The sequence below is a fragment of the Myotis davidii genome, unplaced genomic scaffold (assembly GCF_000327345.1).
Source record: "Myotis davidii unplaced genomic scaffold, ASM32734v1 scaffold520, whole genome shotgun sequence".
In the NCBI taxonomy this organism is placed as follows: domain Eukaryota; kingdom Metazoa; phylum Chordata; class Mammalia; order Chiroptera; family Vespertilionidae; genus Myotis; species Myotis davidii.
In genome coordinates this window covers 2766860-2790198 of record NW_006292908.1, presented here as the reverse complement: position 1 = coordinate 2790198, position 23339 = coordinate 2766860, and the positions used below count along the sequence as shown (strand labels likewise).

The window sequence follows — 23339 nt, the reverse complement described above, 5'->3', positions numbered from 1 at the left end:
CCTCCCCACCTGGGCCGCCCGCCCCCCGTCACCTCCCACCACCTTCTCCCTCCACCCTCCGTCGCCCTCCACGTTGATGCCCAGTCACGCCCGGTGCGCCCGCCTCCGAGGCTTTGGGAACGTGTTCCTGCATTTCCAGTGCTGTTCCCGGGTCTCCCACAAAAGTCCACACGTGGACAAACAGGCCGAATAAACGGTAACAACCTGTGTTGCTCTCCTGCCCAGCAGCTCGGCTGTAGCCACGTCTCCGCCCAGAGCCCAGCCGCCCGCGGGCCGAGGCGCCGGTCCCCGAGCTCAGACGCGGGGCTCTCCCGCCCCCGCCCTCGCCCTCCCAGCGGGTTTCGTGTTCACGGACCCCGGCTGCCAGGAAACGTAGTGTGTAGATTATCCTTGGCCATTTAGTGGCTGAAAACGGTGTGTCCTGTTGTTTAAACTCGGGAGGTTGGGGAGAAGGTAGTCCCCTCTCCTCGTTACTGACCATGTACGGTTCTTCCGTGGCTTTTCCCATGTTTAAAGTTGCAAACATTTCCCCTTTTATTTGTATTTAATTATTTTTAAAATGTTAGTACAAGGTGACATACATAAAAAGACACGCTCATTCTTAATCACTGTGAAGTGAACACGGCAGTTTTACAAAGCCAGAGGACAAACGAGATTGCCTGTGTTTCAGCTCTCTGCATCCAACCTACTGTATCGAGAAGTCTACCACTTAGGAGAGGAACTGTTGAAGGAGAGAAGGAATGCTTTCAACGGTGGGGGCAGAAAACCGTCCTAAACGTCCATCTTTAAGCCTTTTGTTATCCCACTCAGCTAGCTGTGTGAAGGGAGGGCGCGCCCAGGGCTGGGTAATTCCCATGGCCTGATGACATCGTCCCGGCACCAGGTCCCCTTCCTATGTCTGCTCTGCCCTCTTAGCGTCTCGGCTTGTTCTGCACGCTGCCTCCCTCACGGCCCTAACACAGCTGTCTGCAGATGACAGAGGATGCCAGAAGCAGGGAAAGGGAGCACCTGCCCTTCTGCCCCTTTGAAGACAAGGAAAGCCTCCCAGCCCAGCAGATTTCCCCTCACAGCTCATTGGGTTACATGTCAAGGCCTCTCACCAACGGGGAGTGTGGGCAAAGCCTCCAGGACGGACTGGCGCAGAGCTGAGGGGAGGCCAGCGACAATCTGGGGAAGGTGAACAAAGTAAGGGTGTCAGGAAGACTGGTGTCTGGGCTTGACCTGACGGATGCCATCTTTTTATTTATTCTTAAATAAATATATATATATTTTATTGATTTCACAGAGGAAGGGAGAGGGAGAGAGACAGAAACATCAACGATGAGAGAGAATCACCGATTGGCTGCCCCCCGCAACCCCCCTCCACCAACTGTGGACCGGCCCACAACCTGGCTATGCACCCTTGACCGGAACTGAACTAGGGACCCCCAAGTCCACTACTCCATCCACTGAGCCAAACTGGCCCGGGCCTGATGCCATCTTAAGAAGCAAGTTGCTCTCAGTGACCAGCAGCCTGCGCTGGGAGGAGTGGCTCCTAGCACCTGAAAGCAATGTTCTTGCATAGAAAAGGAGGCCAGGTCAGTCGCTCACTGCTTCACACACACAGTGCCTAATGAGCACGTGCCATTTGGCTACAAGCCACCTGCTTAACGAGCACCTGCGTAATGAGCACGTGGCGTGGCTGCAGGTCACCTGTGTTCGTGGAGGCTCTATATATGAAGCTGCGTCCGCTTGTGGGTGTGAAGGTTTTACTAACTCACTGCCGCTCCAGTCTCTGCTTCTGTCTGTAAGTTCCCCTAATAAACTTGGTTTAATTCTGAAGCTGTCAGCCCCTTTCTTCCGTCTATGGGCTCCTTAGAGGTTGGTTTGAGTACAGCTCAGGGAATTTCCCCAGAGGGGCTATGTAAAGAGGCAGAAATGGTAAAGGCAGAAAAAGGAGAGACAGATGAGTGTTGACTGTGTAATAGTGGCATTTGCCTCAATAGATAATCTAATTTCTTACCTAAGTAGGCAAGAAAGTGACACACTAGGAAAAAACCTCAAAATTCTATCATTCCTTATAAGGTGGTAATACTATATTTAAAATGCAAATTAATTACTTAATTACAAGAGATGTAGACCAAAGATTTAGAGCTACCTTCTAGGACTTGGTTTAAATTTCCAGTGGGATAGCAACCGATTACCTTTTAGGAGCCTTAACCAACAGTTTCTGCTTACCTGGTGTTTTAGTCCAGCAGTGGGCAAACTACGGCCCGCGGGCCGGATCCGCCCGTTTGAAATGAATAAAACTATACGGCCCACCGTATGAAATGAATAAAACTATTGGAAAAAAAAGACCATCCCCTTTTATGTAATGATGTTTACTTTGAATTTATATTAGTTCACACAAACACTCCATCCATGCTTTTGTTCCGGCCCTCTGGTCCAGTTTAAGAACCCACTGTGGCCCTCGAGTCAAAAAGTTTGCCCACCCCTGGTTTTAGTCCATTCGGGCTGCTAAACCAAGGAGACCATAGACCAGTGGCTCATAAACGATGGACATTTATTTCTTACAGTTGCAGGCTGGGGAGTCGGGGGTTAAGGCACCAGCAGCTTCAGTGTCTGGCAAGGCCTCACTTCCTGATTTGTACACTGGTGATTGGTGAGTACAGCTATCCATTCAGTCAAGTTCAACTGCTTGCATTACTGTGTCCTTCTACAGCGCTCTACTTCCTGGTCTTCATCAAGGGAGACACGCCTGCTGGCAGTTCTTTAGCTGTAAGCCGCCACCAGTGGTAATGACGGATAGAGACAATGGCCTCTGATGCTGCAGGGAAGTGGGTCATTCCCTCACTCGGCAAATATTACTGAACATTAGTATATGCGAAACACTGGTACGAAAAGTGAGGGGCTCACATGAAATGAAAGATAAGCCTCCTCGCTTTGCTTACCACTCATAACTCCCAGAGTGTGAACTCCACGAGAGCAGGGGTTCTGCGTTTCCAGTGTTACCTCTCCGGTGTGGTCCAGCATCCGTACCCGTTGAATTTCATTAACAGGAGAGAAAATGAACACCCGAAGGGAAACATTGGGGCCAGCACGTTGGGGACAAATGGGACAAGCGGGTCTGGGCAAAATCATGTATTGGTTACAATTTCAGGTTCAAGTCCCGGACTTCTCAGTTGTTAGCTCTGTAATCTTGTGCAAACTTCTTAAATTTTCTGTGCCTGAGTCTCCTTTTCTGAAAAAAATGAGGGTAGTTGTAGTACCTATGTCATAGGGTTGTTATGAGCATCAGGTGTGTTAACCCACTTAGAACAGTGCTCAATGAATGTGCTCTGTTGTTGGTGTTTGGTGAGGGAGGGTTGAGCTGTTGAGAGTGTGGAGGCTGGGAGAAGGAACATTGCCACACATCTGAATTTGCCTGATGGTCAGAATTATTTAGGGTCTTTGCTAAAAGCACATATTTCTGGGCCTTCAATCAGCACGCCTAGGAAGAGTTGTAGGAATTTATATTTTTGACAAATACTGGAAATGATTCTTATCAAGTTAGTTTGGGAGACTGATGTGGTAGGTAGAGTATAGACTTCTGAGTCTGACAGATGTGGATTCTGATCCATTCTTTAAACGGTTGTGTCTAGGTGTCCACATGGACAAAGGACTGATTTAAGTGCTGGGCATCCAGCAGAGTCTAAAACCAACACAAATCTCTCATTTCTGTGCTTATAGATCTTTTTTTTTAAAAATATATTTTATTGATTTTTTACAGAGAGAAAGGGAGAGAGATAGTTAGAAACATCGATGAGAGAGAAACATCGATCAGCTGCCTCCTGCACACCCCCCACTAGGGATGTGCCCGCAACCCAGGTACATGCCCTTGACCGGAATCGAACCTGGGACCCTTCAGTCCTCAGGCCGACGCTCTATCCACTGAGCCAAACCGGTTTTGGCTGTGCTTATAGATCTTATATGGCCTACTGGGATTCCTCCTCTAAGACACCAGACGGGGCCTCCCAGAGTGACTTGAATGAACTTTTTAAACAAACAAAAAGCTTTATTTCCTTGTCATAAAAGCATTACAAGTTCATGAAAGAAAAAAAAAAACAAACCAGAAGCCATAAGCCATAGTTCTGATGTTGAAGAGGGAATTCTCAGTTGCCCAGAGGCCCAATGTTCACATGAAGTGAAATGATTGGGAGTGGAAAACGACCTGGTGTGGCTGGTGGTTTGGTGGTGGTGGTGTCCGAGTGTTTGACCAGTAATTGGGAAATTGAGCCACCTGACCACAGAAAAGCAACTCCCACCAGATTTAGTTTCCCTGGGTGCTGGGTGTTCGTTTTCGTCTGATTGGCTAGTTGCCAAGACTAATAGGTTGTTTTGACAAATCTCGTCAAAGTGGCCCTTTGAAAGGGAGATGATGGTAGTGGGATGTTCGTTCCCTCCTCCCCCAGGAAGATCGGACCAAACAGGAATATCTTCACGTTGTCGATGGCTTCACTCTGTGGACATGTAAGAGGACATACGTACCTTTGAAAATGGTGTTGTTGCTCTCTTGTCAGGGAATACCAACAAGTATCCGACAGTGGTTTGACTTAGAGGTCAATTTAACATAACCGGGGTCCGATCTACTTCTGGGGCCAAAGCAGGACGGGTAACTCCATTGATTTTGTTTTGTTTTTAGTAAATGGGTTAAAGAACACCAGTGCCAAGAGTAATGCAGCGACGACATTTAATTTAATTCTGGAAAATACATATAAAGTGTAAAATATTGTCGTCTTTGAATCTCTTGCGTGTTCAGTGTTTGCCCTTTCATGTATAGGTGTGGATTTACCTCACAAGGGGTGTGGTGGGTTACTGTTCTCTCTACTGGTTGTGCTTATGCTTTAAGTACAGTAGAAACATCATTGAAAACAAAACTGTGTTTTGGACTTTGCTGTTGGGGGAAGGAGGTGTTCTTTACCGTGGCATTTCAGACAGCGGATGCTTGACCGTTAAGAGCCAAAGTGACCACAGTTTTGCATGTTACCATCCCTGCGGAAAGAGAGTGTGCTGAAATATGTTAAGCTATAATTTTATTTTATACTAACATATAATTTTCGGAAATAATTGAAGTATGGAGAGAAGGATGCAGTCACGTCTTATTTCTCAACCTGGCGCGATCCAGCCTCTCTCACCATCCCACTGACGCTGAACTTTCGGAGTTAGTGGCCTTGTTGCCAAATCCGGTGGTCTCTTCTCAGTCCTTGTCTTGTGTGAACTCTAGTGTTGGTCACTGTTGGCAGCCTGCCCATTTTTCAAACATTTAGTTTCTTGGTCACTATTTTTTCTCCACCACTCCGTCCGCACATTGCCCAGCTGGCTTCTCTCTACTGCCTACTCCTTATGTAGGCTTTTGCCCAGCTCATGAGTAGCACTCTTCTCTGCCTATACGCCTTCTCTCAGGGAGCGACGGCACGCTGATACTCACACACAAATGATGCCAAATCCGTACTCCCACACCTGACTCGGCTACTAGAGGAAAACTGTCTCTACTCATAACACTGTGACATAAATAGGTGAGTGTTCCATCCCACATGCACTTCTCCAGTTCCATGCGGACACAAAGGGTGCCCTACGATTTAATTCATTCTGACATGAGCCCGGAGTGAGTGCAGACTCCACAGGTTATAGGCTCAGTCTGTGCCAGGAACGGGGGATGAAGACCAACCACAAAGTCTTTATTATATCACCACATTCCATCTACCAAGCCCCAAATCTTAATTTCAAACTCGTCCAAACATCTAACCTGGGTATTTGACTGATGCTTCAACACTGAGATGTCAAAGTAAGGAGAAAATCCAATTTGACTGCCTGCCTCCATTTCTAATCTTCTTATTAAGAAAGAATTATTATGGAATTGTTATAATGAAATAATTGTTTTACTTTATTAACTTGCCATTTTTTGCCTCACATTGTCATGACTAAGCAGGAATTTTAGGGCCAGTGTAAGGAACCAGGAATTGATCATCTTAAAACTCCGATCCTTTGGAATCATCATCTGAAATAGTCAAAGTTGTCTTGTTTTCTACTTTAATTCAGGCCTTTTTTTGTCTTTCATGTAATAGCTTCTTAAATGATCTCCTTGCCTCCTATGCCTCCTTCTCCTGTGCACTTTTCAGATGACTGCTGGAGTCCTGCCATGGATCTGATTATGTAATCCCCTATTTATAAATCTCTGCTGCTTTGCTGTATCCTCAGACTATCAGGTGCACACCCTTACCCGTCAGCATCTTTATCCTTCTGGTCTGTAGCTATTCTCCCTGTGTGCTTGGGCCCCACAGCTGAGGCGCCATTTCTCTCATGCCCTTGCTCTGACTGTTGTCTTTAATGACTTATTACTTTTGGTTGAAATCCTCAGCATCCTTCAAGGCCAGTTTACATGGTATCTTCCCTGTGAAACCTTCCTCAGCCCCCCAGGAAGGGCTCTGTTATGATTTCCATTTCTTAACTTGTTCATGTTAATATTCCTTGGACCTAGAAAAGCACTTTGATTATACTATACTAGAGGCCTGTTGCACGAAGAGATTCGTGCAATAGGCCTTCCTTTCCCCTGGCTGCCGGCACCGGTTTTCCTCCGGCCCCCGGCACCCAGGCCTTCGCTCTGGCCGGGCTCGGGCTGGAGCCAGCCCCGGAGCTGCCAGGCTTCGCTCCATCACTTGGAGCTACGTATGCAAATTAACCGCCATCTTTGTTAGGTTAATTTGCATATTCTCCTGATTGGCTGGTTAGCGTAGCAAAGGTATGGTCAGTTTACATGTTTGTCTATTATTAGGGAAGACATTTCTTTTTAAAATTAAAATTACTTATTTTTAGAAATTAACTTTAATATATAGTTAATGTACTTCAGTTCTTTTTTTTAAAAAATATATTTTATTGATTTTTACAGAGAGGAAGGGAGAGGGATAGAAAGTTAGAAACATCGATGAGAATCATTGATCAGCTGCCTCCTGCACATCCCCCACTGGGGATGTGCCCACAACCAAAGGACATGCCCTTGACTGGAATCGAACCTGGGACCTTTCAGTCCACAGGCCGACGCTCTATCCGCTGAGCCAAACCGGTTAGGGCTGTACTTCAGTTCTTTATCTGGTAAAGTCCCTTTGTTCAATTTCTTAGCAAACCAACCCAATATCATCATCATATCATCATCATCATCATCATCTTCACTTTCACACTGAACAACTGTCTAGACTGGTTGCATGGGGGATGGAAAGATCTAACCGTTGGTCCTGCACTCACCAACTCTGAGAATTACACACAGACCTGGAGTGATACTGTGATTCTACTTTAAAAATAATATGTTTTTAAATTAATTTTCAGAGAGAGGAAGGAAGAGGGAGAGAGATAGAAACACCAATGGTAAGAGAGAATCATCGATCGGCTACCTCCTGACACCCCCCACTGGGGATTGAGGCCGCAACCCGGACATGTGCCCTGACCAGGAATTGAATGTGACCTCCTGGTTCATGGATCGTTGTTCAATCACTGAGCTACGCTGGCCGGGCCTATGATTCTACTTCTTCCAGTGCCATGCTGCCAGAGACAACAGAGTCCTAGCTGAGACTGTGCACAAGAAGATGCCATGCTACAAAAGTCTCCGAGTTCCATTTGAAATTCAGGTTCATAATCTGACTCATGCTTGACACATTGTTAAGTTTAGTGGCCACTCCCCTATATGATTTCAAGCAAGTCTCAAGTCAGTTATTTGTTAAACACGTATAGTCAGTTTAGTTTTGTGTTTAAATAGCAACTGATTTCTCAGTCTCCTAGGAAATCGCATGGAAACTAGGGATACAAATAGTTACCCTTTAATAGAGAGCATGCCAGAACCTCAAACATTTTTGAAATCAAGGATATACCATTAATTGTTTGTGTAGGTAAATATGACAACATAGCAGAATAAAATAAAGTCAGGAAAACGCACAAATGAATGCATTCTGCTAATGACTGAACCTAACCAAACAAAATAAACTAACTCAAAGTAATTATTTTTTAACTCTAACTTGCCTGACATTTTACCATAATTTTATTTTGTTTATTTTTATTTTTTGTTAATCCTCACCTGAGGAAATTTTTCCATTGATATTTTGAGAGAGTGGAAGGGAAGGGGAGAGACAGAAAAACATTGATGTGAGAGAGACACAGATACTGGTTGCTTCCCGCACACAGTGCATGGCTTGAGACACTATTCACTGAGCCAAACTGGGTAGGGCTTGCCATAATTTTATTAGTCTATGAAAGGACTAACATGCTAGTAACATCCTCCAGGTATAATAAAATATGTGAAGATGTTGAATGTCACTCTAAACAGAAGTACATATGCCCTAGGGTAAATTCTTCTATTTTTACAGAAGCATTTATTTGTACAAAGAGGGAAAAGGGGACGGAAAGAGATTTGCTTGGGGTGATGGGCACACAACACAGCATGTAAGAGACTTTGCTTGGGGTGATGGGCACACAACACAGCGCACAGATGTTTTTATTGAGTCGTACAGTTGAAACCTGTGTGGTTTTGCGAACCAATGTCACCCCAATAAATTCAATTTAAAAAAAAGAATGAAAAAATTAATCAACTTTAAAAATCATTAGTTTTTGTAGTTAGATTATATTATTTTTAGCAGTTAGAGTTATATATAAAGGGTTAGTATTATAAACAGTAAAAATATCACATATTATTAATCACATTTATTAGACTGAAATGTTATCGAATGCGCAGATGGGAGATGTTCTGATCCCTCCAGCATGCTTCAGTCTCTTGTTTTCTCCAGTTTCTGTTGTTCCTGTACCTCTCTCCTCTCTGGCTTGGCAGGACCCGTGCCAGTGTGTGCTGGGCTATCTTTGCGAATGAACAAGCAGTTGGGAATTGGCAACAGTGGTGACCTGGATCCACTTTGTAAAATGGTGGGTGTGACCTCTACTGCTTTGGAAATACAGTCTGGCTAGAAGCAACACTGTAAACAGATTTCTGTTTACTTGGAGTCCACAGTCCAACAGTTCGGAATACTCACTCTCCCGCGGAAAATCGGTCACAGGAATCCTGAGACGCTTCCCTGGAGCGTGCTGCCACCTGTTGGCCAGATAAGGCAGGGCAACCGCAGTGGATCCCATTGGAACCTGCAGTGTAATTTCTCATTCCCACAAACACCTAACACTTTCTGAACTTTCAGAATTTGGGTTTTCAACATCAAAAGGACTCACTAAATATTTGAATTATAAAGAAAAATAATATTACCAGACAACCAAATGGTCTGGAGTTACATGAAGAAAAAGATGCTCTCAAGGTTCAGTTTCTCTTATGCTTATTCAGTCTTGTAACTTTCTCATTGCTTTTTAAAAGTGATAGTATAGCTTTAACCGGTTTGGCGCAGTGGATAGAGCGTCAGCCTGCGAACTGAAAGGTCCTGGGTTCAATTCCGGTCAGGGGCATGTACCTTGGTTGCAGGCACATCCCCAGTGGGGGGTGTGCGGGAGGCAGCTCATCGATGATCTCTCTCATTTGATGTTTCTAACTATCCCTCTCCCTTCCTCTCTGTAAAAAAATCAATAAAATATATTTTTTAAAAAGTGACAGTATACATGGAAATTGAACTTCGGCCTAAATGAAAAAGTTGGATATTTAAAATATCATTAATTTATAAAATGTGTGCTATAACAAAAGTTGGATATTTAAAATGTCATTAATTTATAAAATGGGTGCTATAACACATTATTATTATTTTGAGATATATATTTAAACGTTTTTATTGATTTTAGAGAGGAAGGCAGAGGGAGAGAGAAACATTGATGTGAAAGAGAAACATCAATTGGCTGCCTCATGCCCCGCCCCCACTACAACTGGGGATGGAGCCTGCAAACTGGGCCTGTGCCCTGACCAGGAATCGGAACTGGCAACCTCTAGGTGCATGGGATGATGCCCAATCACTGAGCCACACTGGCCAGGGCTAATATTTAATTTTTTGAATGACAAACCCAAGGCACAGATTGACTGAATGCGCCCAGTTCACACAGGGAGTGGTAGAGCCTGGTTTTGAATTTACACAGGGTTTGCTGTTGGTGAGTTAACTACAGATTCACAGGAAGCTGCAAAATTGTACAGAGGGAGAGAGAAACATCAATGTGTACCCTTTACCCAGTGTTTCCAGTGGTTACATAAGATGTAGCATCACCATTGGGAAAACTGGTAAAGGGCTACATCTTACGTAACCATAGTACAAATTAAAACTAGAAAGTTGACATTGGTACAATGCATGCATGTGTGTAGTTAGATCTATGCCATCCTATAACGTGTAGATTCGTGTAACTACCACTGCAATTAAGATACAGGACTAATCCTTCACTACACAGATCTCCCTCACACTGTACCTTTATAGTCATTCCCTTAATTATTGCTAATGCCTGGCAACCATTAGTCTATTCTCCATATTAATAGCTTTGTCATTTTGAAAATGTTATCTAAGTGGAACAACACAGTGTGTGACCTTCTGGGGGGCTTTTCTCACCCAGCACAATGCCCTGGAGATAACATGCAGTTTGGCCAGGTTTTTACCCACTCTGCCAATCTCTGGTTGATTGGTCAATTTAGATTATTTTTATTTAGCATAGTTATTGATCACGTTACTTAAATATTCCATTTTTTTGTTTTCTGTTTCTCCATTTTGCCTTTCTGTGGGTTACTAAAACAGTTTTTAAAATTTCATTTTAGCTTACCTATGGTGGTTTGAGTGTGTGTCTTCATAGCGTTCTTTGTGGTTGCTCTAGGCATTATATTCCGTGTGCATAGCTTATCACAGTCTACTGGTTTGACATATTCTAGTTTGAATAACGTATAGAAACCGTACCTCCCTTCGGGCCCCTTTGCTCCCCCACCCCGATTTAGAATGTAATTGTCCTAAATATTTCGTCTACATACATTAAGAACCACCTCAAATAATGTTATTATCATTTTTTTGCTTCAATCATCAAAAACAATTTAATGTATTTACCTAAATTTATACCCTTTTTGCTCTTTCTTTCTGCCTTTTCAAGATTCCTTCGTTTATCATTTCCTTTCTGATTTCAAGAATGTTTTAAGCCATTCTTTCAGGACAGGTCTGCTGACAAATTCTCTTCCTTCCTTTCACCTGAGAATGTCGGGTTTCTCCCTCATTCTTGAAGGACATTACAAGGAAGATAGAGTTTTCTTTTCTTTCAGAACTTGGAAACATCCAGAGTTGTCTTATGTGTGTTTCATGTATAATGTTGAGTGATTTTACCTGTCCATAGCAGGAGGAATAGGGAGAAGTACGGTTATGCCATCTTGTCCTGGAACCAGAAACCATGGGGCAGTTTCTAATATTAATATTATTTGTATTCAAATGTGGAAAAATGGAGACTATAGGAGTTTGACAACATATTGTTGATTTTTTTTCAAGTATTTTAGAATTATCATCAGCAGTATTAAAATCATATGTCCTGCCCTGGCCGGGTGACTCATTTGGTTGTGTGACATCCCATACACCAAAGGTTGCGAGTTCAATTCCCGGTCAGGGCACTTACCTAAGTTGCAGGTTAAATCCTTGGTTGGGGCGAGTACAGGAGGCAACCAGTTGGTGTTTCTCTCTCCCTTCCTCTCGCTCTAAAAAACAATAAAAATATGTCCTCAGCTGAGGATTAAAAGTATATATATATAGGTCCCGAACTCATCAAATTATGACAAGAACAAAGCTTAAGATATTGGATGTAGCCCTAGCTGGTCTGGCTCAGTGGGTAGAGCACCAGCCTGCAGACTGAGGGATGCCAGGTTCCATCGCAATCGAGGGCACATACCTTGGTTGCAGTCTCCACCCCCAGCCCTGGTGGGGCCTGTGCAGGAGGCAACACATCGAGGTGTCTCTCTCACATCGATGTTTCTCTCTCTCTCCTTCCACTCTTTCTAAAAATCAATGGAAAAATGTCCTTGGGTGAGGATTAACAAAAAATAAAAATATTGGGTGCAAAATCGAGATGCATTTCTATGGAGTTTAAAATGATTTATTTACCAAAAGAAAAAGAGCAAATAAAAGCGCCAGCTGAATGTGCCCCGTGCTTGTCACCCATTCTCTCGCGGACTCGTGCTTCCTGGGAGCTTAGTGACATGGCCCTTCATGAAAGGAAAGGCCCTCAGACTCACGGAGCACGTCTCTCCAAAACCACACCTGTAGGGTTTTAGTGAGAGACTCATTCGTGATGATTGGAGTTGTATAACGCCGTGACCCAGTGTAGTACAGCTCCCTTTGTTAATGTCTAAGCTAGTGCCAGAGCCCCCACACCTGGCAAGGCTGCAGGCACATAAAATGCATAGCTGTTTCTTAAAAAAAAACAACCCAAAAAACATAGTGCAGTCCAAGCTGTTCTCTGTGAGCCTTAAGCGTAGATTTAATCGGTGCAGCCAAAGTTGTCCCACCCAGGAGCTGTTATCACATTCCTCCCTTTTGAAAGCAGCTACAACTACGAAATTGTTGGCAGTCACAGTCAATCCTTTAGAAACAAAAAGTTCCTATGGCCTCCAGTTCTCAAACTCCAACTTCCTTTTCCTGTTTAATATGTTTGCAGTGAGAGGGGCTGCCTGCAGCCCCGTTCCCACCGCTGCCACTCCCACACGCTGTGGTGCCAGCCCCGCTCACACCTGCTGATGGCGTGGAGTGATTGGGTCGGTGCCATCAGTGGGTGCAAGCGGTGGCTGCTGCCCCAATCACCCCTCAGGAGCAGGGGGAGGTGGAGAAGCCCTCAGGGGCGATTGGGGCTGGCAGCTGCCTCTCGCACCCACTGACGGCACCCAGTGATTGGGACTGGCACTGGGGACTGGCAGCAGCTGTGAGCAGTGGCTCTGGAGCCGGCTACCGGTGTAAGCGGGGCCATTGCCAGCAGTGGGTGTGAGAGGTGGCTGCCAGCCCTGATTGCCCCTCAGGAGCAGGGGGAGGTGGAGAAGCCCTGAGGGGCAATTGGGGCTGGCAGCCGCCGCTCATACCTGCTGATGGCGCTGAGCGATCAGGGCCGGCGCCGGGCGCTGGCAGCAGGTGCAAGCGGGGTTGATGCCTGCAGCAGGTGCAAGTGCCGGGCGAGACCGCAGCGCACAGGAGCAAAGAATTTTCAGTAACTACTAGAGGCTCACCCCGATGATAGTGACCAGAGTCCCGCCTTGGTCTGGCAGTCCTGCTCACCTGCTCTACCATCCCGCTGTGGCTGATGCCTGCCATGTCCTGTGCTCTGCCGCCTGCTGCTGATGCCCACCATGTTCTGCATGCACCCCCTGGTGGTCAGCACACATCATAGCGACCGGTTGTTCAGTTGTTCCGCCGTTTGGTCTATTGCATGTTAGGGTTTTATATATATAGATGTTTTTGAGCTGCAATTCCTTTCAAAACTCAAAGCTGGGCTGAGCCCTAATCCCCTGTCCACACACCTGTTTCTTCACCTTGTTTTTAGAGATGCTTATACAAAAAAGGAAGTGCTTAAAGGTGTATATATTCTACTAGGCCTTGGCAGATCCACCTAAGGCCCTGTCTGGGATCTTGCTATGCATGCCAGCCACTTGCAGTGTAATTCGCAGACACTTTGATCTGGGCAGCCTGTTCGCACCAGGGAAGGCCTGCAGGGCTGACCTGCAGGGGAAAAGGGTGCGTCCTTGCCCTAAGCAAAACTGGGAAATACAAGAAGCAGGCTCTGGCTCCTTCCTCGTTCCCTTTACTGAGTTGACCTTTGCACCCCCGGGCCCTGTCCTGAGGCCTGATCCTACTCTCAGGTGTCTATAAAAATGACCGCAGTACGGTTTGCTTCCTGCCAATTCTTTCTGCTACTTATTTAACTTAAATATATTTTTATAATTTCAGAGAGGAAGTGAGAGGGAGAGAGAGAGAGAAACATCAACAATGAGAGAGTATCACTGATCGATTGCCCTCTGCACACCTGCTACTGGGGATAGAGCCCGCAACCCGGGCTTGTGTCCTTGACCGGAATTGAACCCGGGACCCTTCAGTCTGCAGGCCGATGCTCTAGCCACTGAGCCAAACCAGTTAGGGCTGCTTTTTAAAGGGGATCTTCAGAAGCTAGAAGAGCGCTTTTCCTTCCCCAGTCTGCCTGTTTGAGGCTGGAAGTAAAGAGTTAGTTAGCATCCGTCTCGAAGGAGTGTGGACCCTGGTCTGTGCTTGCCTGACAGAAACACTAGCTTCTCATGAATTATGGGAGCCACTCATGGGAGGAGAAGGGCTGTACCCTGAACAGATACTGGAGTCCAGCCATCCAGGGCTCCCAGGGGACCAGCTGAAGCCAGAGACCTCCCCGGGTTGGGCCATCCATCCAAACCGAAGTGTCTGCTCATTAAGTTGCAAGTGGCCATCTGCTTGCTCCCTCGCGTGCTGCTGTTTTCCTTGGGGGTGGTTATCAGGGTCTGTCCTGGCCTCTCTCACTAATTAGCCTAAGCTTGAGCTTGCGATGAACCACAGGTTCATTTTGTCCTGATGGAAGGTGGGACTGTTTACTCTTCCATTTGGATAAACCATGTAAGGGAAAAAAATTGTTGTTCTAAAGCTGATAAAAAGCTTATCTCGAATCTGGGTTGATGTTGGGCTTTTGCTGAGTACATTTGAGTGCTCCCAAGTGATTTGGTCTATTTTATTCCTTTTCTCAGCTTGGCAGGGGAGACAGCAGTGCTTACATTTACTGTGGGTTTTGTGGGTTTTTTTATTTTTTTGAGTCGGATAGAATATTCTTTGTTGTTTCTTTATGAAAATATACATATACATTGTAAAGGACCCAGTTCTGTTCTATAGAAGCGCTACATAGCCAGTAGTAATAACTTGGTATGCATCCTTTTGCTATGTTTGCACAGATACACACGTGTGGAATGGACTGAAGGTCTAAATGTAGCAAATAAAGCTGGAGGAGAATAGTTCTACGGGGCTGGGGTGTGGGGGGTAGGAGGGAGCTTGCTAAGCAACATGGAAAGCCCAGAAGCTTAGAGTTAGATTTGAGCTACATTGAACGTTTAAACTCTCTGAAGATGATAACCAGTTTGAGAAATTTTAATAGAATTCCCAAACAATGGAATGTTTGTTGCACTAAACACGTGTTCAAGGTCCGTCCATGCTGCAGCATGGGTCATGCCATTTAGGCAAGGCACTCTGGGGTCATGCGACCTGGAGCACATTCTGGGGTGGGGATGCCTGCCTCCAAAGAGAGGCACAGCGAGTGGAGGACCAGCCCTGGGGGTGGGGGGTGGTGCAGGCAAGGTACAGTGTGTGAGGGGGACCTCGCATTATTTACTGAGGAAAGCACGAGGAATATTGAACCGCCTGACATTAGAGGAAAGGCTGAGTATACCCCCTAAGTGAGGAAGGGTACACCACTACACACTTTCATCTTGGAGGTTATATGGCAACAGGGAATGTGTTTGCTGTGTGCAGGATTCAGTGTGAAATGTCCAGGTCGCACAATTCAATAGACACTATGACTTTAACTACATGATACACCTGCTGAAGAAGATCCATTTCCAGGACTTTATCCCACAATATACTCGCATCTCTGCATACGGAGATGAGTACCAGATGCGAGCTTTGGGATTGTTTGTAATAACACGCAATTGCAGACAAGTGACTTGGTGTCCTATAGGGTATAAATGAAAGAGAGCGAGGCAGCTCTAAATACCGCTAGGGACGCATCGCCGAGAGACATTTTAGGGGAACAGAAGCAAGGTACACAGTATGGAGGGTGGGGCAAAAGTAAGTTTACTGTTGTTCATATGGAAAATAATACAATAATGAATAAACAGCACAAGAATAAACTCGGTGTTTCAGATACTCAACTGTAAACCTTTTGCCTCACCCTGTATATTTCTGCTGATGTGAAAGAAAAGATTTTGTACACATGAAAAAACAATTCTAGGTGGGAATGTTACACATGATAATAGTTTTAAGGTGGCAGGGGTATGGGCAATGGTTTTCTTTATTTTCCAAACCTTCTTTAGAACGTACATAACTTTAAAAGAGAGATTGAGGGGGAAATGAATGCCTAAGCAATCAGGGGAGGACTCTTGCGACCTCATCACCGTTTCTGTGCTGTGGAAGGGTGGTGCTACTTAAACGCACCCACATCCGGTCTTCATTGTCTCTGTCATGTTCCGAGGTGGGTGCTACGATTTGGTTTCTATTAATCCCCTCATTTTAACCTTGAGCACGTCTGTGCATTATGAAAAAATGAAAACCATAGTTCGTGACCTTCATCATTGGGTTGCAGGTGACAGAGCTGCACTGGAGAGAAAGCTGACTTCCAGAGAACTCTTTGGCTTTGGCTGCGATGCTCTAACTGGTTTTTTTCTGCTACTGATTCTGGCAGAGTCTCATCCGTCATGAAGGCACGGCCCGGGTGCTTTCTTGGGCTTTTCCAACTGAGCCGCAGCTTTGCGTTATCTTACCTTCCCACATCATGCTTCCTCTCGGGCTTCCTCGTCTGACTCGGATAAGTTTGGTTTAAATAGAATAATTAAGCAGGTAGCTACTGCAACAAAAAGACCTGGTATATGTTGAGAAGTGGGGGTCTGAGCTGATAAAATCAATGACATCTACCGTTTCTTGTCTGTGTGTTGTGAGACTTAGCAAACTTGTAAGTTGTTACCTTGCATTGGCCTGCGTGGCTGCTCAGGTGTCCTTTCACGGGCCAAGCTGGCCCTCATTTCTTATTACAATGCCCACGGAAGTGCCTGAGTCACTAGCCCGCGCTAGATCGCCTGTCGATGCTGACTTTCTACCCTAGTCCTCGAATCCTAATTAAAAAAAAATTCTTGGTAATAATTCCATAAATAAGTTACTACCTTTTTTTTTTACACAGATGAAAAGGAAATGATCCTAGATTGATTACATTTTATTCCCAGTACAGGCAAATTGTTTATGATGATAACTTCCTTTACTGGCATGTAAACTAACTTTTAACGGTGGCTTATCTCCTAAAAGCTATGGTTCCTTAACGCTGGAGACGTTCTCTTGGTTTATACACACACACAGTTTTCACGTGCTCGTCGTGCTGTGTCATTCACACCCGTCAGTAGTCAGATGGACAAGGGGTGTGTGTGACCTGTGTCATTCGCTCGGATGGCAGCTCATGCATCTGCACCAACATAATAAGCCGGAAGAGGGGGCTGTATTTTTGAACTGAATTGTCTCAGATCAGCATTCTATTGCATTTTTTACCTTCTATTTTTTGAATTTGAAATTTATTTATTCAAGAGACATCACGTTCTGTGTATTTATTCTGTAAACATCCCCCCCCCACCCCCCGCCAGGTTATAAGATTGATAATGGAGAGAGTAAGACAGCTGGTCAGCAGAGCTGCTGACTGGGAGGAAATGGCATGTTTCATTGTGAAATTTGGCAGCCAGCAGAGAGTATGGTTAAAAGCCGCATGGGTTTCGCAGCCAGGCAAGGGTTGGAATGCTGATGCGCTAATTACTAGTCACTTGACACCACTCACTACATGTGCACGTACGCTGGCAAGTTAAGCTCTCTAGCACACAGTGGCTTCACCCCGAAAGCAGGCACGCCATCTCTATCCTGTGAGGGAGCAATGAGGTGTCATCCGAGAGGGTACCTAAAGGCAGGCACCTCTGGTTTTCTCTGGCCTTTCATCGATAAGCACTCATTGAGTAGCCATTATGTTCTCAGTATCTTTTAAAAACAAACCTTCCAGATGACTTAATGAAAGGATACATCATGGAATATTCTGTAGTAAAAGAATAATTGCTATTTTATCATCTGGAAACCTCTCTTACTCTGTATTTTTGCATGTCTATTGTATAATAATGATGATTAATATTTACTAATGTAATCTTGAGCCTAGAGGATTCTTCCAAATGATTAAAGATAGGATAAGCCATATTATTTCATCTTTAAGCATTTTCATTATGTTCTAATTCCTTAAAAATTGATACTCCAGCTTCTTTTCAGTGAAGAGTCCATAGTTTAATTCCACATATTTTAACAGTGATAAATATATATATATGTTTATATATATAAATGTATATACAGTATATATGTTTATGTATATGTATATTTATGTATATACTGTCTGTTGATCAGAATGTCATTTTTTATAATCATGTCAGATGACCAGTCCATTAATAATTACTGAGAATAATATAATATCACCCACTATCCAGTGCTTACCATGTGCCAAACTGTGTGTTTCTCATCTAATCTCAGCATGTACTCTTAACATTAACTGAACCATGCAGGATGTGTAGTATTATTCCCATTTCACAGATAAAGAAAGTCAGAGAGATTAAGTTAAGTAAATGGCTCAAGGTCACACGGGAAGTAAGTGGCAGAACCCAAACTCAAACCTATAGCCACCTGACTTACTCTCTTATTCCAGAGCTCAGGCTCTTAACGTCCATGCAGTTCTAGACTGGCTTACATCTCAATCTAGCTTCTCCTAAGTATTTTTCTTATGCCCTGCTGTGAAATCCTTTCTCTCTGAAGGGCTCCATGCTAGGAGAATGCATTGTGCCTTATTATTATGTGTGTTCTAAAATACAAGCCGCCAAGCCAGCATGGCTCAGTGGTTGAGCATTGACCCATGAACTAGGAGGTCACGGTTTGATTCCCAGTCGGGGCACATGCCTGGGTTTTGGGCTCAGTCCTCAGTGTGGGGCGTGCAGGAGGCAGCCGATCAATGATTCTCTCTCATCACTGATGTTTCTAGCTCTCTCTCCCTTCTTCTCTTAAATCAATAAAAATCTATTTTTTTTTAAAAAACACAAAATACCAGCCAAAGCTGTTTTAGTAGGGACAGTGTCCCGCACAGCAGCAAAACAACGCCACGTCACTAAAGTCGATGGCTAGGAAGGTCACTCAGTCTTTAACATCATCGTTGAGGACACGGGGACCTGGCCGTGTGACATGTCCACTGTGGGTCATTTCCGTGTGCCATGGCCAGGATGTAGTCATGAACACGGCACATCTCACTTCACTGGAAGATAAAGGCAGAGACTGGGAGGGCTGGCTGGTGATATCTGAGCGAGACCACCCGGCAACTTCAGCCTGTGACTCAGAAGGATTCCGACCTGTCCGTGGAGACACCCTTACCGTTGGCAGCCCACCCACCGCTGCCTGGGTGGCGTGCGCTTTCTTGTGGGCGGCGGGTCCAGTCCGCGGCACCGGCAGCTTCTCCGTGGCATCCGCAACCGAAATCATGTTAAGCACCAGCTCCCCTAAATTTAGCCTTCCAACGATGACTTGTAAAAACACACAGTGAAAGGATACAGTGACGATGGTTTCTGAGCTGCAGTTGTGTGTGGCTTTATGCTAACCACCCGGATGAAGAGGGCTCTGCGGGCAGCCTTCCCTGAGGGTTAAGAGCGGTGGGCTGGGAAATCAGTGCTTGGGTTTGAATCATCATCGCTGTCCGGCCCGTTTCTAACTCCTGAGGCTCACTTTCCTCCTCTGTAAAGTGAGGGTAGTAATATATTCCTCACTGGGTTGCTATGGAGATCATACGAGGACATTGGAATTATCTGTGCAGAGAACATAGACACGATCTAAATTCAGCAAGCAGTATGACACTGATGTTTCAGCTACCAGTAAAGGCTGATAGAGTCCCACAGCCTTTATTTTAAAACTTAAAACAGCCAAGCTAGCCAGTATCTAGGACACACAGAAAATATAAAAGAGACTAAATTCGTTTAAGTCAAGGAAAGTGAGTTTCAGCCAAGTCGAGGCAGGGGGTTTGCCGTGTTGGGAGCAGCTCTGCAGGTTCCATGGGAAGGTGGGGGGTGGCGAGGGTGGAGGGTGGGAGTTGGGGGGGAGCGAGGATGCAGTGATCGGATGGAGCAAGTGCAGGAGGTGTGATCCAGACGCGAGCGCGAGTCCCACGGCGCCGTGTTGGATCTCCAGCGTCTACTGATGTAGTGGCTTCTCGAGGGGATGGACACCAGTCCTGGCAGAGCCCTGCCCCTTGGTTACTCCTCTAAACCCCAAGGGCCCTGCACCCTTTGTGGTGGGGGAGGGAGGAGGGAAGGAGGCTGGGTACTGAGCGTGCCCCGAGCTCCCCCTGCTCGGACAGTGCTAGGACGGGCAGGCACCCTCCGTGCACTCAGGACCAGACCTCTTCCCATCCGTCTCCCTTGGCCTGCTTTGGAGGAAGGCATTGGTGGCAGAGAAAGAGGTGTTTTCATGATAAAAGTAAAACTTTCTCACAGCAATTGAAACAGCAAGATTTTTTTAATTCTATTTTTTGTATGAGATATTATTGACACGTAACATTGTATTAGTTACAGGTGTACAGCAATGATTCGGTATTTGTATATCCACTTGATCCTTGAACAGTGGCGGAGTCAGGGGTGCTGACTGCCACGCAGTGAAAATCTGTGCATAACTTTCGACTCCCCCAGAGCTTAACTATAGAGAACTTAGCTATAGTTGTCCTTCTGTATTCTCAGGGGACTGGTTCCAGAACACCCCAGGCCCCAGATACAGAAATCCAAGGATGCTCAAGTCCTGTGTATAAAATGGTGTAGAATAATGCATACAGATGGCCCCCCATATCTGTATGCTTCTTAACCATGGATCGAAAATACTGTTTTTGACTTGAAATTGGTTGAATCTGCAAATGTAAAACCCAGGAGGATCGGCTGTATATTTTATTGGAAAAAAAAAATCCGCGTATAAGCAGACCTGTGCAGTTCAAACCTGTGTTGTTCCGCGTCAGCTGTATTGCCACCATAAGTCTAGTTAACACCCATCACCACACAGCTACAAAGAAGAAAAAATATTATAAATGATAATCAACAACCTTCAAGACTTGAAGACAGAAGCTGACATTTTAAATTAGCTGGTTCTTTCATGTGATTATGTTACATCCCTCGCATGGAGCCTGGCACATAGTAGGCCTCCCATGTATTTCCTCCTCTGCCCTTTCGTGTCTCCTGTCCAATGAAAACTGCTGAGCTCACGAGGGTCCCCCGTCACAGTCCCACAGTGGGGGTTCCTCTGGGTGACAACATATACTTCCACGGTAAAATGTCTTTTTTTTAAAAAAAACTTACAAAAATGTCCTTCCCTTCCTGAGTCAAACATTCTCTGTTCTCCCAGGATGTGAAAGCTGGAGCCTTTCCCACAGGGACACAGTGGATGGTCTTTTCTCTGCAGTAAAGGCCATCGCAGCGTTTGGGGACTGGTCCGTGGCTTTTGTGAATGGGACATGGGAACACCCACTTCCCTTTCCCAGAGGCTGTTTCAGAGAATAGCTGCTTTCTCGTTCTACTCACATCCTCAGTCCTTGCACAGAGCTAGTAATTTATAATCGCCGAGGTGACGGCATGTGTAATCTCAATCTGAAAGCATTTCCAGTCCTTTTTGGCAACCCCAGGAGCTTTCCGTGTCCCAAAAGGGAATGTTCCGTTTACTGCCTTCCTTAATTAGGTGGATGGTGGTTTTAACCCTGTCGAAAGAGGCACATTCTGACCAAAAGAATAATCTAGATAGTCTGATGGGGTAGGGAGGGCAGATCACATGCAGAATGCTAGCACGCAGCGGGTTAGCTTTGAACTCCTGTCCTCGTGCAACCAGAACACCAACAGTCAGCTTTCGTTTACTTTCTCCAGACCCACCAGAGAAAACTTCCAAACCCGTGATAGCAGATCCCTCACTTACAGTGACAATCATCGTCTCCTTTCATCCGGATGGCCCATCATTTTGTGTTATAGGAGAACCTTGAGTGAAATGTTTATTTCTGTAGTCATTAATTTTACATGCAATATGGCAATTTCTCAATCACTTCTCTTGTTTCTTAAATAGCATGTTCTAGGAGCACCGTTTTGTCCCCAGTTATTCCAGGGGACACAGTGACTTCTGGGCTTATGGGAAACGGGGAAAAATGCTGGACAAAGCTCTAGAGGCCTTAACAAGGCACCTGAGACCCTCCCGATGGCAGGGCGGCTTCGGGACCCCAAGGCCTCCCTGTGTCCCCCTCACTGGAGTCTGATGTGGAATTGACCTGGGCTCCACTTGGACAAATAGCAGCAAAAAGAATCTGCTCAGAGTCCTAGCCGCCCGAGGAGAGCCCCAGGAGTCCTGGAAGGGCAGACGAATTAAAAACTTAAAAAATCCTCACCCGAGGATATGTTTTCATCAATTTTTAGAGAGAGAAGAAGGGCAGGGGGATAGAGAGAGAAACATCCTTTGGTTGCCTCCTGTGCATGCCCTGACTGGGGGACAGAACATGAAACCTAGGTCTGTGCCCTGACCAGGAAGGGAACCCACCACTTTTCGGTGTACAGGACGGCACTCCCACCAGCTGAGCCACCTGGCAAGGGCAGGGTAGGTGAATTCTTGAGAGCTCTTTGCATGTTTAAAACCTCACAGGAGTGAGTGGCAAGCTGTGGTCTCTGTGGCCAGATTGCCTGGGTTCAGGTTCTAGTTCTGCCGTTTACCGGTTGCACAACCCTGGGGAAGTTACTCAGCCTCTCTGTGCCTTAGTTTTCTCATCTGTTAAATGGGAAGATAATATAGTACTTTAAAGAATTAAATATGTTAACTTTAAAAAAGCTGAAGAGGGCCTGACATATAGTAACTGAGTATGTTTGAAAAAGAAAATACCAGAGAAGGGGAAGCTCAATATAGTCTAGAGCAGGGGTGGGCAAACTTTTTGACTCGAGGGCCACAATGGGTTCTTAAACTGGACCGGAGGGCCGGAACAAAAGCATGGATGGAGTGTTTGTGTGAACTAATATAAATTCAAAGTAAACATCATTACATAAAAGGGTACGGTCTTTTTTTTTTTTAGTTTTATTCATTTCAAATGGGCCGGATCCGGCCCGCGGGCCGTAGCTTGCCCACGGCTGGTCTAGAGCTACGGTTGGTAAACTGTGGCCCATGGGCCAGACCTGGCCTGCCACATGTATTTTTGTAAATGAAGTTTCAATGGAACACTGCTACACCTATTCATTTATGTATCGTCCATGGCTGTTTTCATGACACAACAGCAGAGTTTGGTGGTTGCGACAGAGACATAGTGGCCTACAAAACCTACAACACTTACTTGGTCCTTTGCAGAGATAGTTTGCAGGCTCTGAACTCCAGTCTTTACTCTTCTGCATCAGTATATTTCCTCTGAAGTTTCAATGGAACACTGCTACACCTATTCATTTATGTATCGTCCATGGCTGTTTTCATGACACAACAGCAGAGTTTGGTGGTTGCGACAGAGACATAGTGGCCTACAAAACCTACAACACTTACTTGGTCCTTTGCAGAGATAGTTTGCAGGCTCTGAACTCCAGTCTTTACTCTTCTGCATCAGTATATTTCCTCTGTTCA

The 23339-nt window shown here is 45.4% G+C and overlaps 1 long non-coding RNA gene across 1 annotated transcript in view; it reads left to right on the top strand.

Annotated features, from left to right (window-relative positions):
• Positions 1-68: 68 nt before the first annotated feature.
• The window catches only part of LOC107183508, a 63163-nt gene continuing 39892 nt past the window's right edge, over positions 69-23339 (top strand). Inside the window, exons 1-2 of the long non-coding RNA XR_001514298.1 lie at positions 69-196; positions 2556-2641. This is a non-coding gene — a long non-coding RNA (uncharacterized LOC107183508). The remainder of the gene's footprint in view (positions 197-2555; positions 2642-23339) is intronic.